Source organism: Odocoileus virginianus, chromosome 26 (genome assembly GCF_023699985.2).
Source record: "Odocoileus virginianus isolate 20LAN1187 ecotype Illinois chromosome 26, Ovbor_1.2, whole genome shotgun sequence".
Classification (NCBI taxonomy): Eukaryota; Metazoa; Chordata; class Mammalia; order Artiodactyla; family Cervidae; genus Odocoileus; species Odocoileus virginianus.
In genome coordinates, this window is record NC_069699.1 from 47,079,231 (window position 1) to 47,096,604 (window position 17,374).

At 38.8% G+C, this 17,374-nt stretch overlaps 1 protein-coding gene across 1 annotated transcript in view; it reads left to right on the forward strand.

Annotated features, from left to right (window-relative positions):
* The first annotated feature begins 41 nt into the window (after positions 1-41).
* RHOA (ras homolog family member A) overlaps positions 42-17,374 on the forward strand; it is a 47,312-nt gene continuing 29,979 nt past the window's right edge. Inside the window, exons 1-2 of the mRNA XM_020915886.2 lie at positions 42-192; positions 4,599-4,677. The gene's annotated coding sequence lies outside the window, so the exon portion shown is untranslated. The remainder of the gene's footprint in view (positions 193-4,598; positions 4,678-17,374) is intronic.

The following is a 17,374-nucleotide window of genomic DNA, read 5'->3' on the forward strand; positions in this document are numbered from 1 at the left end:
ACGTCGCTCCCCGCCCTCCCGCCGCCGTCGCCGCCCGCTCTTGGTTTCTCGCGCTCCCCGCCCGTCGCTCTCCGTCGGTTGTCTCGTTAGTCACCCGCCGCCTCCTCAGCCACCCGCCGTAGTCTTCGAGCTTGCGACTCGCGGACAGGCGTCCTCGGCGCGGAGAGGTCGGACTCGGAGTCGTCGCCTGAGGTGAGTGAGAGGGTTCCCTCCTGGCGCCGCGGTGCCCCGGGCCCGCCCGCCCGGCACTCTTCCGGCCGCCCGCCGGCCGCCGCCCCGCCGCGGCCGCGCCCCACCTGCTGCTCTCGGCCGGCAGCACCAGGACCCTGGCCCCTGACCCCGACTCCAGGCCAGGGACTCAGGCCCGGCTTCCCAAAGCGGCGGCCCCGCCCGCGCAGTCCCCGGAAGCGCGCCCCGCGGCCTCCCGCGCCCCTTCCCCCGCCCGGCCAGGCCTGCTAGAGCCCTAGCCGCCCGCCCGCGGTCCCCGTCGCTTCCTCTCTTAGGGCCGCGCCGGGCAGGGCGGGGGCTCTGAGTCGGGCCCCAAGACCAGCCGGGCAGCCGGCCCCTGTGAAGCGCGTGAGGCTGTCGGAGTTGAAATGGGAAAGAAACTCTTTACAACTCCATTTTGGCTTTTGCATTTAATATGAAATATGAATCACCGTTTTTAACTGCTAGAAGTCCAGTTATGTTTGGTGTATTTTCTTTTTTAATGCAGTATTCTTTGAGATTTTGTAAGTAAAGCATAGTGTTGAAATCTTAGAGGTTAGGATTCTTCGGTATTGAAGGGAATTTTCCGGCTGAAAGGAACATTTTTTTTCATGATTTAAACTCTGTAGGATCACAATAAAGTAATAATTTGCTTAGTCTAAGTTGCTACCTTGATTAGGAATCAGCTAAACATCTGTGCTTAGTTACCTGTTAGATCCAGTTACAAGTTCATTAAATGGCACTATTTGCAGTCAGTTTTGTCAAAACCATGTTTAGTAGTTTATAATGGAAAATTGGCATTCTTTTTACCTGGAGTTGGTTTCACTCGTGTTTCTTAATAGTCCTGATTTAACATTTTTACCTCTGTTGGTAACTTGTTTGACTCTTTTTGTGTTTTAAGTCTTTTTAAACAAATCTCTCTTGCAGGTGTGTAATGGGATTATGTTCCTGCCAGATCTGAAGGGTGAAAAATACTTTTTTAAAAATTCTTTTAAATGTTGTTTGTGGTGAGAGTTTTTCTGCCACTTAGTGTCGCACACCCAGATGTGTAATGCTTATGTACCAGTGCTTGATTGTCACTTTAGACATGGCTCAGTTGCGAGAGATGTTGTTCTGAGCATTTGGCACAAGTGACATTGTTTGGACTTAAATACAAGATTAGTTCTTAATTGTAAAGGATAATTAAGAAAGATCTCTTTTGATAAATTGCCTCAAGTAGTTCTTTTTTTTTTTTTTTAGAGCACTGGTGGGTGGCTCTTGGAGACATAAAATGTGTAAGATTAAAAAAACAAATATATATAACATGGAACTTGGTTTTAGTCAAAGTCTAGCCCTTGATTTATAGCCTCTGTTCTCATAAAAATCCATACTAGAGGCAAGAAGAGATTAGGAATCCACTAATTTTTTCATTGATCAAGAATTTTAGACCTGAAAGGAATCTTCAGGACTTGTATTCCCAACCTCATTTGCAGATGGGTAGCTGAGTCCCAGAGACTTCAGTAAATTTACTGCGGTTGCATGTCTAGTCAGGTGCCAGCCAGAACTATTTTCTCTGTAAGATCTTCTCCATGTCTTTCCAAACAGCTTGCTTAGAGTCAGCTAAAATTCAGGACTTTGAGCTTATTCCAGTGTTTCTCCTTTTATGTATTGCTGTGTTTTGTTTTGTTTTTAACGTATTGAGAGAATCTAAAAATTTTTCCAAGCAAAGTTCAATTCTTTAGCTTTTCCTCTCCTTTCTGTAATTTGGATGATCCTATAGCAGTTGATTGAAATAGGTAAATGAATATACAGGGTCTCTGCCTGGTGTAGTTTCTGGTTTTAGATGTTATGGCCTTTTCGAAGGACCCAACTTATTCCAGAGGCAGGACCAGGCTCCCCTGCTCCAAATCCAATGTAATTAAGCCCTGATAAGTTGTAATAGGCAACTGTGGGCTCTTCTGACTATTGATTTGAGGTGGGATGGGGAGAAACAATGTATAATAAGAATATAGTTTCATATATATGTGGTAGTGGTTCTGCTGGAGTGTTTTCATTCCTTGTTTGTCAGTTAACTCCTTTTTAAAAGTTTAACCTGTGAGACTTCCCTGGTGGTTCTGGATTAAGACTCTGCAGATCCAGTGCAGAGGGCACAGGTTCAATTCCTGGTCAGGGAATTAAGATCCCATATGCTTCATGGTGTGGCAGAAAAAAAAGTTTAACCTGGTTATGTGGGGGTGTAAGTTATTAGAGTAAAAACATAGATCTTCAGGTGTTTCTTGTTCATAGGGTGGAGTCCAGGCAGTGACTTGAGGAGGTGGGTTGCTACTTTGTCCTGGAGCTGAGAGATTTATGTTAACTTTTCCAGAAGAAAGACTGATATTTCAACTTTTAAGAGCACTAATTTGGATTTGCTGGGCTTCTTAGATAGCACCTCGGGTTTAATTGCATTGTGACTGGTAGTGATAATTTTAAACGGGATTGAACATAATCACTGGATTTTAACCATATATTTGTAGTTTAAAAGGGAATTAAAAGGAGAAAAAAGGAATTAAGGAAATTTCTTCTTCCCTTACCGCTTAGTTTATACCTTTATGCACCTGGGCTGTAGAACTGTTTGCTTGCACTTTCACATTAATGTAACCAAATTTTAAACTTGTGTTAATGTATCTTCCTATAGTCTGCTTTTTGGGGACATGCTTACTGTTAAATACTTGTGAGATTAATAAATTAAAATTTTCAAGACAGTTTGAAGTTAGTAATTACTGTAAAATTCCTATTTCAAGTGACTCATTTTTAATCTGTGGTGCTGTAGTATTAAATAAGGGCCTTGTATACTCATAATTATGGTAGTCATGTGACCAAAAATCAGATAGACGTTGAAGCTGCTCATTCTGGGTGTTGGTCTGAGTTTATTGATGCTTCCTCCACGTGATTCGGAATACATTTTTATAGCAAATAATCATCAAAAACATGAGATACTCTTAAATCTGAGCCAGTTTGTAGTTGATAACAGAATGAGTTTTTTTTTTTTAAGAGGATGAGTAAAGTAAATGTGCTTAAGCATATTTGTAATAGCATCTTAATATTCCAGTAAAGGGAAAGAGAACATAAGCAGCCAGTGAAATAAGTTTGCAGTGTAGTGAAGGGAAAAGTAGGAGGTAAAATGAAATTAGGTGCGCAGGGACCACACCATGTAGGATCTTTTAGAACATGGGAAGTTTTTGGATTTTTTTTTTTTTTTTTAATTAAAAAAAAATTTTTTTTTAAACAATTTTATTTACTTATTTTTGGCGGTGGTACGTGGGCTTCTCTCTGGTTGTGAAATGCCATCTCAGTAGCTGTGGCATGCAGGCTTAGTTGCCTGGTGGCCTGTGGGATCTTAGTTCCCTGACCAGGAATGGAACCTTCATCCCTTGCATTGAAAGGCAGAGTCTTAACCACTGGACTACCAGGGAAGCCCTGGATTTTTTTTTTAATCATCAGATTTTTTGTTTTAAATGAGGATGATGAGGATGATGATACATTATACAGCTAGAATTATTCACCAAGAATAGGGGATATGTCTGAATCCACTCTGACTTCAAACAGTAAACTAATACTGATCATTTCTGACAAAAGTATCAGAAGGATTTCATATTATTAATGTCCTTACTCTGATAACTTCAGCCTGTGTCTTTGAAGCCACTGGCTTTTGGACAGTTGTCTTTTAGCCTGCAATTTCTCTGTAATGCCTGTATTAAAAAGGAAATGTAATTTGATAAAGCAGGTCATTCAGATGTTCATGGTAGGCTGGGTGGTAGGTATACAGGTGTTCACTGTAAAATTCTTTTACCTGTGCTGTGTGTTTATAATGCTCTGTGTTGCATGTTTATAATTTTGGGAAATTTACATAAAATTCATCTGCTTTTGATTTTAGCTTTTAAGAGGGCAACATTAAATTATAACATTCAGAAAATAAAGTTGATACTGTGCAGTTGAGTGAAGGAGGCCAAAACATTTGAAAGTGGTAACTTTCATGGTATGTCAATTAAAATTAAATTCTGGGACTTTCCTGGGAGTCCAGTGGCTAAAGACTCCAGGCTCCCAACACAAGGGGCCTGGGTTCAATCCCTGGTCAGGGAATTAGATCCCACATGCCGCAACTAAGAGTTCCAATGTCAAAACTAAGACCCAGGGCAGCCAAATAAATAACTCACTCTTTAAAAATAAATAAATAAATAAAAATTAAAAAAAAAAAAAAAAATAATAATAAAATAAAAATAAATTCTGCGTTTATTCCTCCTCTGGATTCTGAATTACTTACCTGATCTTTGGGCAAACCCGTTTTACATCTTGTGCTTTTGTTTTTTTCCCCCCATGAAATGAATAGACATAATCCCTGATTTTGTTTTATTTTTTGTGTGTTTTTATAGTGCCTTTCATCTGAGAAGTTCAGGGCACTTTGTAGAACTTCTGCCATACAAGCCGTGGGTCTTGCAGCACATTTGTAAGGTATGTAAGTAACTTTCATTCTTCTTTCTCCATGGAAGAGAAATTATTATGTATTACATATTAACAGTAAGTTCTAGGGAAATATAGGTGCAGTACTGTTAATGATTTTCTTTTCCACCAACCTTGAGATCTTTATCTTACTCCATAACTTGCCCCTCTGGTCTCATTTCCCTATGTCTCTCCGTACAGTACTCCTGTAACCTCCTTTTTCTCTTCTATTCTATCAGTATTTCTTCCTTAGTTGACAATGTATTTTCTTACCTCTTAATCTTTAAGAAGATGTGTTTACCGCATTGTACACATACTTCTCTCACTTCTGTATCACTCTCATCTTAATTCTTTTTTTAATGTCTTTACGTTTTCGTTTTCTCTATAGTTTGGTCACCTTACACACACCTTACCACAGCCTGTGCTGTGGGTGTATCTGATTGTCAATAAAAAATAATTCAACCAGAGAATGAAGATTGGAGGATAATTCTTCCTCTTGCCAGAGAAGTCAGCAGTAGTACTGGTTTGAATGGGAGCAGTGTTAATAGCAGGTGTAACAGCCCATCCCGGGGCTATTCAGATATTTTAAACTGATTACAAATAAAGGAAATAGAATCATCTAATTTAACTGATACCAAGTATTCTGATTTGGTACCATTTTGACTACTTTTTCTTGTTCTCCTTGGGTCAGAGGGAACTCCATGTATAAATAGAGAGCTGTTAAGAGAATGAATATTCTCTTTTGGTGAGATGGGCTACCTGGCAGGGAAGTCACATGATGGTGGTGGTTTTGGTTGGCTTTGAACTTCTCAGCATGGTAAGAGGAATGGCCGAGCTCGCTTGTCATTTTTCTTTGATTGAAGAAATAGTTCCTCAGTAGCTACTATGTGCCAGGTGCTGTTCTGGGACACATTTGAAGAAAACAAAGGTGGTCCCTGCCCTCAGTTTTTTTTCTTTTACACTGTCTTTATTCCTAAAAACATTAACATTTTGAATCATTTCATCTGCTTTTCTGAGTATCACTGATGAGAAAGTAGAAAGCAGATTGAGGGTTAATGGTCACAAAAACATCAATAGCACTGCTGATTTTTATTCTAGTAGGGAACACTGATGATCTATGGCAAGAGATTAGCCAGTGCAACTGCTGGACATAGGATGCCAGCTAGACTAGCACTGCTGGACATGATACTCTGTTGCAGTCCCATAAGGCTTGAAATTTCTCCTTTCAGCAGATTCAAGTGATGCTTAAAAGTGGTTTGATTGATGGCCTCTTTTAAAAAAGGGCAGACTGTTTCAGGGTTTTCTCAGTTCAGTTTTTACATTATTGAGTTAAAAACAAAAGTAAGGTTATGCTTTGCTCTGTCAGTTCAGTCACTCAGTCGTGTCCGACTCTTTGTGACCCCATGAATTGCAGCACGCCAGGTCTCCTTGTCCATCACCAACTCCTGGAGTTTATTCAAACTCATGTCCATCCAGCCATCTCATCCTCTGTTGTCCCCTTCTCCTCCTGCCCCCAATCCCTCCCAGCACCAGGGTCTTTTCCAGTGAGTCAACTCTTCGCATGAGGTGGCCAAACTTCGCTGGAGTTTCAGCTTCAGCGTCAGTCCTTCCAATGAACACCCAGGACTGATCTCTTTCAGGATGGACTGGTTGGATCTCCTTGCAGTCCAGGGGACTCTCAAGAGTCTTCTCCAACACCACAGTTCAAAAGCATCAGTCCTTTGGCGCTCAGCTTTCTTCACAGTCCAACTCTCACATCCATACATGACCACTGGAAAAACCATAGCCTTGACTAGACGGACCTTTGTTGGCAAAGTAATGTCTCTGCTTTTTAATATGCTATCTAGGTTGGTCATAACTTTCCTTCCAAGGAGTAAGCGTCTTTTAATTTCATGGTTGCAATCACCATCTGCAGTGATTTTGGAGCCCAAAAAAAAAAGTCTGACACTGTTTCCACTGTTTCCCCATCTATTTCCCATGAAGTGATGGGACCAGATGCTCTGTAGGTTTGCTTAAATAAATTTTTTTAAACTGGAAAGGCTAATGGTCCTATAATTAAAAAAGAATTCTGCCAAAATGACCTGCCTGCCTGCCTATCTAGCTATCGATCTGTCTTTAAGCAGATTATTTAATTTCTTTGAAACTCAGGACCTACATCTGTGTAATGAAGATTCTTTTTCGTAGAAATTTTAGATGAAATAATATGTGAAGAGCATAGTGCTCAGTGCATGTTAATTTTCTCCCTTGGTGGAAGTACTTGTTCTAACTCTGGTAGATTCTTCAGGTGTATTTTTCTTTTAGGATATCAATGCATTGAATTTACATAGTGACTGTTTGCTTTCAGAATGATGAGGATTTTGATAGGAAGCTCAGTTGTATGAATTTCTTTACTGCCACCTGACCATATAGGAGAAGCACACGTTTGTTGTTGTCTTTTGTTTAACTGTAGCAGTTAGTATGTTGGACTAAGGTTTTACCATCATTTTTATACATATTAACTGACATCATGAATAATAGTTTGGTAAAATGAGACCATCTTAATCACAAGTTGTCTAGATTCATTCTTGGGTTGTAGTAGTGATTCTACCTTTATCTGACGATGGAATCATTTAGTTTTACTCTTAAACATCAGTAAATAGTAGCAGCAGAGATGGCACTCTCCAAGAAATGGACAGAAAAGTAGATCCATGGGGTAGAGATTTTTTCTATTGTTACTTGCTTCCACTGCCTTTTATAACTGAAGGGGTTTTGAGCAATATCTAATCCATGCCAACTCATACACATTGATGTGTCTAACTGTAGGTGAAGAATATTCGATCACAAAGCATTTATTTATCCTGTACGAACTATATGCAAACTTCATTTATCTTTCAGACTTACTCTTTAGGAGTATTATTTTCCATTAATTAAGTTTTCCAACCTTACTCACCTTGCATCCTTACCATAGTCCGTAAGGCAGAAGTCCCTAAAACTTACAGGAAAATGTTTTGAACCATTGTGTCAGTTTAATAGTAGGCCCCCCCCCAAAGCAGTTCCCACATTAAAAACAGATCTGTTTTTGCAAGGAGAGGGACAAATGAGGATACATTTTTATTTTCTGAAGCTCCTAGCTGATCTAAAATACAGAGATCCAGTTCCACTATTTGAAAAATTGTTTGCTTTGAATTTAAGCATATGGTTGACAGTTCTGCTTTTGTTATATGTACTCTGTTACTTTTAGCTTATTCCCATGGCAGTTGTGTCTGAGTTGGTATAGTGCAGATGAGTTGTCCTCTGGTGCCTCTTCCGTGGGCCCAGAGGGCAAATGTTGGGCCAATCTTCTGGTGTACTTTTACATAACCCTATTGTTACCAGGTTTTGAGGCCTAAGGAAGTATATTTAAGGTGGATATTTAATGTTGTAACAATACAGTTTTTTGGCTATGAGATAATTTTATTACACGATTTGGCAGTTTTGCTGGAAATACTACAGTGTTTTTTGTGGAAAAATTCTTTTTTGGATGAAGTCTTTTGTTTAACTTTTAAAGTAATTCAGAAGAAACTCTGTTTAACTTTTAAAGTAATTCAGAAGAAACTCTGTTTATCTTTTGATGGTCTTAAGCTCAGAAAAGGAAAGTAACAAAATATCCTAGGTAAGAACTTGGGCTCTTTGGAGAGAACTTGACAGTTAAGTACTAGCTCTTACACTCAACATTTTATGACTGGATAGAAATTATGACCCCTTTATAACTCAGTTCCTTCCCTGTAGAATGGGGATAACAGAGGGCTGTGAGGATGCAGTGAGAGAGAACCACTTAGCCTCAGTGCCAGACAAGCAGATGCAGCTCATTAACTTTCACTATTCAAGTTATAATTTGTGGTACCTAGTAATCACGCTTTAATTTGAAAGATAATTTTTTTGGAGAAGGGACTAGCACCCTAAGAATTAATTTTGGGAGAGATAAACAGGTCTCTGTACTGAATCCCTGTTGCTTTGGAACAGGGTTCCCAAACCTGTCTGTTCCCAAACATGGCAACTGGTTCTTAAAGCTCGAATTACTTTGGAAGGCTTTTTAAAAATCACTTTTATTGAGGTATAATTTGCATAAAATAAAATGGACTTATTTAAATAACAGCTTAATAAGTTTTTGATAACTATATGACAACCCACTCCAGTATTCTTGCCTGGAAAGTTCCATGGACAGAGGAGCCTGGCGGGCTCAGTCCATGGAGTTCCAAAGAGTCAGCCATGACTGAGTGACTGGGCACACATAGACCTGTGTAATTGCCACCCAATCAAAGCACAGAACATTGGTTTGGGAGGCTTTGAGATTTTCTATTTTTAACTAGTTTTTTATTTAAAAACAGTATGTACACTTGGTAGGACTGTGAAATACACTTGAGAACTACAGTGAGGTAAGACCTCACACCCATTCAGATGGCTGTGTATTTAAAAAAAAAATAAAGTGTTCTCAGGAATGTAAAATGGTACCGCCACTATGGAAGACAGTATAGAGGGCTTCAAGAAATTAAAAATAGAATTATCATATGACCCAGAAATGTCACTTCTGGGTTAATACCCCCAAAGAATTAAAAGCAGAATCTTGAGATATTTGTATAGCTGTGTTCACAGTAGCATTATTCATAGGAGCTGAAACAGGGAAGCAGCACAAGTGTCTGCTAGCCAATGAATGGATAAGCAAACTATGGTATATACATACAATGGAATATTATTTAGCCTTAAAATGAAAGGAAATTCTGTAGTGTGCTACAACATAGATGAACCTTGAGAACATGCTAACTGAAGTAAGCCAGTCACAAAAAGACAAATACTATATGATTCCACTTATATGAGGTACTTAGAGTAGTCAGAACCATAGAGACAAAGTGGAATGGTGGTTGCCAAGGGCTGGAGGGGAGGAAGAATAGTCGAGTGGGGGAGGGCAGTTAATGTGCAGTGGGTATAGTTTTAGACTACAAGATGGAGAGTTACTGGATGCACTGTGGTGATGGTTGTGCAACAGTATTTAATACCACTTAACTGTACACTGAAAAATGGTTAGGATAGTAAACTTTGTGCAGTCCTTCTCTCAGACTTTTGGCTTCTGTTGGAGCTTTGAAGGTATTTTAGGGCAAGCGGGTTAGTAAAGTGTGGATGTTCAGTTCAGAGCAGAAGGGGTTGAGCTTGAAAACAACAGGTCTTTCTCACATCTCAGCCTCCCAAGGTTCTCACTTCAGAGAAAACCTTTGTACCTGTTTTCTGTATATAAACCAAGTAACTGTTTCATATGTATCCTTCTAATGTTACTCTGTCCCTTTTTTATATACAGACTAATGCATATCCCGCTGTTATACATCTTTTCTTTCCCCTTAACAATAGGTCTTGGTAATTATTTGACAAGATAGTTGAAAGTATACATTGTGGAAAATAGTTTGGCAATTCCTTAAATAGCTAAATATAAAATTGCCCAGCAATTCCATTCCTAGGTATATACCTAAAAGAATTGAAAACAGGTACACAAATGCTTGTACATAAATGTTCATAGCAGTACTATTCAAATAGCCAAAGAGTGGAAATAATCCAAATGTCCATGAACAAGTGAATAGGTAAACAGTGTATATACATATGATAGAATATTATTAACTACTTTTAAAAAATGAAGCACTGATACATGCTGTAGTATAGATAAACCTTGAAAGCATTATGCTAAGTAAAAGAAACCAGATACAAAAAGGGCACATATTGTATGATTTCATTTATGTGAAGTGTCTAGAATAGGTAAATCCATAGAGACAGAAAGCAGATTGGTGGCTGCAAGGTGTTGAGGGTAGGGGAAACTGAGGAGTGACTGCTTAATGAGTATGGGATTTTCTTTGGTGGTGATGTGGAACATGTTTTGGAATTTGATAGAATTGGTGGTTGCACAACATTGCAAATATATTAAACATTACTGAGTTATGCACTTTTAGAAAGTAACTTTATACTATGTGAATTTCACCTCAACTAAAAAAATTGTTTTTTTAAATATATGTTGAGGCCTGACCCTGAAGAGTTTTCAGTTTGTTAGCTGTGGAAACTTGAGAAGAGTAGTGATTTTTGTGCCAAAATGAAGTGTGCCTGGCTATGCACTGTCATTGCTGAAACATCTGAACAGGCCATGAGCAGCTTGGGGCTCTTGCTTCATTTTCCTCTGTGTGTCATTTCTCAAGTCAAGCACTGTCCTTGGGGACAATGTCAGTGGAGAATTAGGTTGCACAAAGTCCAGTTCTGATTCTGTGCATCTATTTAAAGTTCATCCTGAAATATTTACATTTTGAAGTCAGTGATACAGTGCTCCTATTAGGAAGCCAGGAGGTGTGTTCTCTCCCAGGGTTTCTTGGCCCCCTACCCTGCAAAGAATTTAAATCCGGGATGATTCCTTGTTGGCAGTGTTTTGGAGGCTTTGTCATTCTCCTCTGCTTATGTACCTTTGGCCTGCTGCTCTTGGTCTCCAAGGTCCCTTGAACTGATACTGACCCTTGGCAACTGCTTGATCAGGATGGCCGAATAATATTGATAGTACTAGGCTCAAGCTCATTCTGAGCAAATGGACAGATGGTAGTTTGGGTTTCCTTGCCACCAGGTTTCTAGTGTAGTTCATAAATGGCTTTGTTTTCAGTTTACTTTCCCAAGTAGTTACTGGTGTTTCCAGTGTGCTCAGCACAGTCCTAAATATGGGGGAACCTGGTTGTTGATAAGACAGATTTCTGTCCATTACATTGGAACATAGTTTCTTCCTCTGACTTAAGGAAGAAGTATGTATTCTATTCATTTGTATGTGTATTTTAACAAAAGGACACAAACAGCAGTATGGAGGAGGGTACTGGAGAAGGGAGTGCTTATTATGAAAATCTACACTTGTTTTTCAGCCAGGTTTATTCTTTGAAGAAAAATCTGATTCTATTTGGTTGTTACTTTTAGGACTATCTGAGGGAAAGCCTGTATTTTGACTTTTATTTTCAGTTTTATAGATCTGATAGCTTTGCTTCAGGAGGGTGCATTGTAGGGCATCCTGTAAACGTTCATTTGTGTGTGTTTAAGGACAGGAAATAGGACTCATGTAGAAAAATTGAGATCCTAAACCACCAAGATAGTATTGTTGTGTTCTGGATAACTGAAGCTTGCATCTTTAAGCTTTACAACTTTATTCCTATAGTGAATATCTTTTTCTCTCATTGTATCTGGGCCTTAAGATTCCCTGTGTAATGAGGTCTTTTCCTCCTAAAGGATTTTTAAGGTCTGTCCTTAGAGTATGTTGAATTGCTTTAGGACTCTGGCCTGGCCTGAGTGGCACTTCCCTGCCTCCCCCTTTTACATTTCTGAGCCTGATTTACAGGGTTTTTCACTTCCTTGTCATAAACTACACCTCTTTCTCACTCACACATGCATTTTCCTAAACTACTGTGCACTTAGCTGCTGCCCAGCTAGATTTACAGAGTTGGCTAAAATAAGAACAAATAAGTTCATAGGGAGGATTTGAGTTTTAACACTCCTATAGATAATTGTAGTTCCTGATTATATGAGGGGTTTCTGTATTCTTAAATTACAACAACTGTGTCTTAGAAGGTAGCTCACCACTGGTGTGCACAGCTGATCTTTTTGTAACCATTTTCTTAAAAATTTGCACGCAGCAAATTGGTTATATAAAGTTTCTTTGTGAAATGTATTTTTTCAGATTTGTTATTTGAACACTTAATTATTACATGCTTGGGCCTGTGCTTTTCCAACAGTGATGAATAAGAGATGTGATTCTTGAACTAATTGGAGTTTGGCAGGAAGAAACTTTGGAGGGGTGTGATGAGTGAGGTAGAGAGAAATGTTATGGGTTCAGAGTACTTAAGGGGCCTGATCTAAATTGGGTCAGGGAAGGCCTGAGAGAAAGTGACTTAGCCTTCAGTATGAGGTTATCTAAGTGGGGGAAGAGTGGATGGTGTACATCCAGGGGAGGGGAATGAAGGAAGCATGGCTTAATATCCTGAATTATAGGATATTGTTTTGGCTGAGGGTGGTTGTATGCTGTGGGTTTTATAATTTTATGTTAGTGGCTTGGGAATTGAAGTTTTTCCTTATCTGCAATATGACATTTTATACCCATACTTCATCCAAAATAGTTTTTACACCTCTTGAATTGACACTACTCCCTTCCACAGAAACTAACATTGACAAAAGTTAGATAAGGTTGGGGGTAAGTTATTATGTACATTAGGATCATTGTTTTTCATAATGAAATTCACAGGATTTTTATGAGTCTTAAATTTTCCTTGTAAAATTTCAAGTTTAGTTTCCAAAAGACTAGACAGTTTTTGGTTTTATAATAGTCATATGCACAGTACTGATTTGTAACTTCATTAGAGAAGTAATATAAAATTTCAACTGGATTACATAATTGAGGCATATGGATGCTAACAAGGTAAGTCTTATGAACTCAACTTCTAATCTGTTGTGTCCTCTGTGTTTAAAATAATGTATGCAGTACAAAAGTAAAAATTAAGTCATGTCCAAAGCTATGCTGGTGTTAAATGCTTTTATTTCTTGGGTGATTGAGAGATGGTAGAAAGCTTGCTGTAGTCATCACTGTTTCTTTTGTACAACTAATCCCTTTGAAGAATTACGAGGTAAAATAATTTTCTCAAGTATGCTGAATTAGTGATTTTTTTTCAAGCTGTGATTTTCTCTGCATGGAAATTTATTTATTATCTTTCCAAAATATTATAAAGATCTTGATCCAGGAGAAGCAGTACAGTTATTCAGTTGAATTATTTCTACTTCTCTTTTCTTGGCTGGAGAACTGCTTTGTGCCTGCTTATAATGACTGTTTGGCTAATAAATGTCTATGTATATAATGCATTCATTATAATCTGGTAGCATCATCTTAAAAGTCTTTGGTGGCTCCTTATCTGCTAAAAATTGTGCACAGAGGCAGATTTACTGTGAGTCTAAGAAAAAAAAAAAATTGTAAAAATGTGTGGTCCCTAACCAAGTTATCAAAATTATTTAGCAGATTTACAATGTAGAATTCAAATTGCTGTCTGCCCCTACAGTTTAGCTTGAAGTCATAACTCAGCCAATCCCCTCCTCACCTAATTTAAACCCTATTTTGTTTTAATGTCAGGAGGGGCTCAATCTATTTCTCTGAGATAACAGCATGGTTATTGGTCATAGAAAAATCAGACTTGAGTGCATTACAAAAGGTGCTTCGAAAGTATTAAGAGGAATGTGATTGTGTGTTTATAGCAGATTGACATTGGGTTAAGGATTTCATAATTGCCATTCAGAAAGTTATAAAAATCAGACTCATTTGATGGCAAAACCTAAACTGAACTGATGAGAAGTTGTGTAGTTGTCATCCTACTTGGTGTGATTGTTGATTTATTTTATTGAAGAACTGTTAACCCAGTTTGTATGTTACAGAATATTTGGCATTTGTACCATGTTACCTTTCTAAATATGAAAAATTCTGAATTTAGAAATATCTAACCCCAAGACTTTTTGGTTGAAGAATTGTGGGTCTGTGGTTCTTGGCAGGGAGGGAAAAGCTAAGTCTTTAATGGGAAAGGAGAGTGCAGGATGAAGTATGGATGGGATATGCACTTTGGAAAAATAATTATTTGCTGGGCTGGTAAAAGTTTCATTTTAGGAAAAGTATTTCTTTCAGATCAGGCCATGTTATAAACTGTTCTTCAAATTCTGGACAGAGAATTTAAAGGGACAGAGTTGCCGTTTGTATAAACTAAGACCTAAGTAATAATGACACACATTTATTGAACATTGACCTATTTTCCATATGGGGAAGCTCTTTTTGTATAAACATTATTTAATCTTTGTGATAGTCCTGTTTGGAAGGTTCCGTTCTTCGCTTGACAGATAAGGAAATTACAAAGCTAGTAAGGTAAGCTCCTTTACCACTACTGTAAACTGCCTTCTTTCTACTCAGTTGCTTCCTATAACTGGAAGTTAATTTCTCAGAGAACCTTTCTTTGGCTAGTCTGTGTGGGACCTATCCATGTAATGCGTATTTCTCCGTATAGTAGATGCTGCATGCGTGTGGGGCACACCCAGGATGGGGCTCTGGTTTTGAGCCCCAGAAGTAATGTTTGGTCAAATAACAGGGGTGAGAGTGTGTTGGGTTGGGGGGGGGGTGGTGGATCAGAATCACTGGAATTCTGAGAGCTTGTGTCAGCTGTCCCCTTCCTGAATCTGTGGATGGTGGAACAGTTAGACTGCTTGTGATTATGCCTTCCTCCAACTACAGTGAAAAATCAGGATTATTCATAAGGTAACATAACAGTGGAGATGCACAGTTTCCAAGCCTTTTCTCCTTCCGCTTGGAAGGACTCAATAGACTGCCAGAAAGGAATGCTTATGGGCCTTAAAACATTTACTGGATTAGGGAAATTTTCATTTTAGGAAAAAAAAACACCACTTTATTCAGGTAACCTTGACTCCGCTTTAATTTACAGAAAAAATAAATAAATTTCTTGTATTTTCAGTATTTTAGTTCTTATTAACAAATTATTTCTGATCCCCTATAATGAATCTCTTCATCCTGGTTTTACACTGATGCCCCCTAAAATATTACCAGAGCACTGGTCTTTTGCTAAAGGACTTTTGCCATACCTCATGTGGTAAGATAGACATTTAACCCTCTTTTCTCCTTTTACGGTGGTGTTTCATACACGAATGTAGGGGCTAGCTACAGAGTTTTTATATACAGTAGTTTAATTGTAAGTCTTGTTTGAAAAGAAATAACTTCCTGCTTGAAGAATGAGACTCAAGACTAATTCAGGAAAGCAGGCAAGTAACTAAGAGGAAGTAAATTTGAAGGGTAATGTCTATTTTTAGTAACTTGGGCTTTTGAAAGTTTCCTTTCAAAAAGTTTGAAAATTAACCCTTTCTTATACCAACACATTTCTATCTATCAACTTAGGAAGGCTACATTTCTTATTAATACATTTGGTGAACACACTTCTGTTCAATGATATTTTTGGCCTTGCTAGGCATTGTAGGGAATATAGAAATGAAGGTGGTTATCCCTCATGGATTTGACTCCAGGCTTCTCACAGATACCAAAACCTGTAGATGTTTATATCCCTTACATAAAGTGGTATAGCATTTGTATATAACCTGTGCACATCTAAATGATCTCTAGATGACTATTAATACCTAATACAGTGTAAATACTTGTTGTCCCTTAGTTTACATGGGGATTGGTTTCAGAACCTGACCTGAATACCAAAATCTGGATACTTAAGTCCCACAGTTAGTTGCATTCAGCCAACCATAGATCGTGTGGTGGTATAATATGTATTGAGGGGCCAAGTATAGATGGACTTCGGGAGTTCAAACCTGTGTTGTTCAAGGGTCAGCTATAGACATAAGTTCAGTGTATCACTGACTGAGCTATGAGGGAAGCACAAATTCAATGTAAATGATATATAAATAGGTGTAGGCATATGGCAAATTCAAGTTTGCATTTTGGAACTTTCTGGATTTTTTTTCCCTGAATATTTTTGATCCAGAGATGAAGAACATATAGATAGAGGGGGGCTGACTGTGTAGTCTTTTCTTTTTGTTTGTTTTAAACTGGAGCTTACAGATAATAGTATCCAGTAGTAAAGCAGTGGCTGTTGTGCGCCAGGTGTTTGTTCTAAGTAGTTTCTTGTGTTAACTGAATAATTAGCACTATCTTATGAGGGTAAGAGCCATTATTTTCCCCATTGCCAGATGAGGAAGTAGAAGCTCATGGGAGCTGAGTAACTTACTCAAAGATTGGCAGTTGCTTTGTACTCTAGGCACCTGATTTCAGAAGCCTTCTCTAGCAGTGCAGCACATCAAGTGATGCAAGCTCACACAGTCGTTTGGGAAACAGCTGTAAGAGCTCAGTTAAAGAAGAACTTGTGCTGGCGTAGCCAGGCTGTCATCTCTGGGGAGGGCGTATCTCTTGGCCTAAAAGGAGATAAAGGGGAGTGTTATGAGTAGTGTGAATCAGCCCTTGGCAGTGTTCAACTGCTTGAACACAGATAATCTTGTTTTACCTCCTTGTAGGGAAGAGAGGGTGGACAGTGTTGGTTCGCCTGGGGAAGTTAAGTGAGAGGGGAGCTGTATGCCTCTGTTAGATTCAGTGTACCGGAAGTCAGATTCCAAGATGGAGTCTTGTACGTGTGCTGCTTTGCTCCCCTCCCTTTTTGCCTAATGTACTACCTAGACCTTTCCAAGTCAGTCAGTACTAAAATTCATTAATCATTTTCAAAAACATAGTACTTCATGTTGTTCAGTTGCTAAGCTGTGTCCGACTCTTTGCAACCCCATGGACTGCAGCATGCCGGACTACTCTAGGCGATCTTCCCAACCCAGGGGTTGAACCCACGTTTCCTTTTGTCTCCTGCATTGGCAGGTGGATTCTTCACCACTGCACCACCTGGGAAGCCCCTTATTTAAATAAGAATGATAAATAGGTATGAGGATATTTATAAAGGAGATTGTGTGGAGAAGGAAAAGGAAATGGAGGAGGAGATCAGGAAAGAAGTAAGTTTGTCATCTTGAAAGGTAAATATTTGATAGAGTAGAGGTGGGGAGGCTTCTTGGGCAGAAGGAAAGTGTATACAGGACCAGAATAGGCTTTTACCGTTTACAGAATTTTATCATGGTGCAAATGTTAATGGAATAGACCTAGAGTGAATTGGACCCTTTA